Raw genomic sequence first — 2,947 nt, forward strand, 5'->3', positions numbered from 1 at the left:
GCAAACAAGCAAGCAATGTTTATGTATATACACAGGACAGCTTGCACAATTGTATTGCTAATTTTTGCTGCTCTATCAAATGGAGCCATTAATGCTTAAATTTTTTTTCTTCTCTCTCATTTTTAGTTTTTTACAACTTTTTAAACAAATTTTGCATGTTTATATTTGTAATCTGAACATCTAATTTGTAGACAACAAGATGTAATATAACAACCATTGTTGAATTCCTATTTTGTTTAGTGACATTCTGTATCATTTCTTTTTTTTTTCTTTTTTTTTTCTTTTTTCTTTTACTATTTTTTATTCTCCTTAAAAAATAAGGTCGGGGACATAGCTCAGTAGAATAAGTGCCTGACTGGCAAGCACAGGATCCTGATTTCAATCCCCAGTACCATTTAAAAAATAATAAAAAATAAAAATAAAAAGAAGGGCCAGCCAAATAGCTCAGTGGATTAAAGTGCCTGCAAGCAAGTGCAGGGGCCAGAGGTTCAATCCCTGGACTTGCCATGCCAGCCCTGCCCCCCGGGCACGTTGAGAGAGCAATTGAGACCAGGCATGGTGGTGCATGCCTGTAATCCCAGTTCTTGGGAGGCTGTAAACAGGAGAATCACCACGAGTCCAATCTAGTAGTGAGAGCCTGAACACACTATAGACCCTTCCCTAAAAAATACAAAAAATAAAATAAAATGTAAAGAAATTAAAAAAAAAAAAACCCAGTGGGGAACACGCCTCTTTTCCTCCTTTACATTGTATGTAGATTACCCACAATGGGGCAGGTATGACCTTCATTTCTCTTGCATAGGCTCAGGTTGCTCGCAAGGTGAAGACCTTGACTCCATTGCTGACTTAGCTAAACTTCTGAGCTTCTCACAGCATTACACAGAGTGTAAATAGCTTTGCTGCGGCATTTCCTCTACACCCTAGGATGCAGAATTGCTTGGTTACTTAGTTAAGCTCCTGAACATCTCAAGTTGACACCTCCATCGCATTCCAGCACTGTGTCTCTACCCCGAAACTTTCTGGAGTACTCAGCCTCCATTGCATCTCAGAAGATTTGATTTTTCTTTCCTGCAAGCTAGGAGCCAGGAAGATAGTATACACTAACATTATCCAGATGGATTCAATACCTGCAATATCACTAAATAAAGACATTCAAAAGTATAAAATAGAAAAGTACTAAAAACTTCCAGGAAAAAGTTTTGTAGATAAATCAGATTTCTGAGAAAAACAGTATATAGTACAACACTGATTTCCTCAGTTAAATTTAATGGGGAATAAGATGCGCCCTTCTTAGGAGAGGGAGCAACTGCAAACAGGCAGGCCAAAGAAAAATGAATCAATCCCAAGGACTGCAATTAGACATCACTGAGCTAAGATCACCACAACTGTGAAGACACTGCTTTAAAGAAATATTATTGCTCATTCAACGTCATTCATCTCTTAAGAATGATGCTTCCTTCCATGGCCAGCACAAAAATTTATTTCAGGAAATATGAAAAGCTATAATTAATAAAAAACAGAGAGGATCTCTATTACTGGTTAATCATTTCTCTGCTTTTTTATTAGTATTATTTTCTAATTGTTCACTCTTCCTTCTTTCTCCTCATTGCACCAACATAGCCTTGCAATGAAGCTCTCCATCCAAGGTAGCCCTGCTCAGTGGAACTGCCTGGTTGCATCAGGATTGCTCAATCCTACTACATATGGATACTCACTTGATAGAAATCACCAAAATTAGAGTGATTCCTTCAAGGATCCAGCTCTAGGGTATCATGACTCAAAAGATCCAATGTTTTGACTCTAAAAGGACTTCACAATAGTAGATATCAGTAAATAAATAAAATTCAGCTGTCCAACAACAGGAAATGCCACAGCTATCATTATAGTTTTCACTGAGAATAGTACTACTCATAGACCTAAATTACCAATCAAAATAGTAAATGAAAAGAACCGCTTGCCTTATAGGATACAGTTTGATATTATGGTCAATAAAATAATCCCATCAAATACATGTTTCTAATCTATTGTTACTTAATAGTACACAACTATTGGCCTTAACTTAAAAATCATGTTTTTCTTATTAGTATCACAAATACTTTACTAATATTTATTGCTTTTAGGAAAAGAAAATGCAAATTAAAGGTGAATCAAACCTGAAAATCAAAGATAAATGATATAAACATACTTAGTTATCCAAAAGCAATAGTAAGACATGTGAATTGGAAATATGCAAAACATTTAGCCACACCTGTCAATAGCAAATGAGTTACCATTTAAATCTTCCTAATTTTTAATAAGTTCATAAATTTGCTGTTTTACCAACATAGTATTTTGGTTTTTACTACCATGCTTGTTCCAATGATATATAAACTAATAAAATTATAAAAACAATAAATATTTTATTAATAAAACCTAAGAAAATGCACCATCATTCTAACATCTGCTATAAAAATAACTTGAAAGTAATAATAATGAATGATGTGATACTACAATTAAAACAGCAAAGACATTGAATATGTAAATTTCCTGAGCTAAAATTTGATGTCATAAAACTTTTCTGAAGGCTTAAGTGTATTCATTTATTCATTCATTGAACAAATTTTTATCTATGAAACTATTTTATATGTTGTAGTCTCAACTTTTGAGAAGTATTAATTCCATTGAATTTATCTATTCAAATAGAATATTACAGTCACAAAAATAATTTTTCTTCACCTTAAATATAGTTAATATATTTACTGATAAAAGTCTTAAGGTCAATTAAGACTCAGGACATATGAGAACTTGTACTATAACGTCATGTACCTCGGTAGTGTCCCAAATTTTCTGATCAAGAAGATTATGGGGCCAAAGAGGAAAGTGATCAATGACGTAGAGTGGGCCTAAGGAGAGTCACATGGGGAGAAGACACTCTCTCAGGCTTTCACAGAGAGCACATTGGCCAAGC

The sequence above is a fragment of the Octodon degus genome, unplaced genomic scaffold, assembly GCF_000260255.1.
Source record: "Octodon degus isolate 3935 unplaced genomic scaffold, OctDeg1.0 scaffold00017, whole genome shotgun sequence".
NCBI lineage: Eukaryota > Metazoa > Chordata > Mammalia > Rodentia > Octodontidae > Octodon > Octodon degus.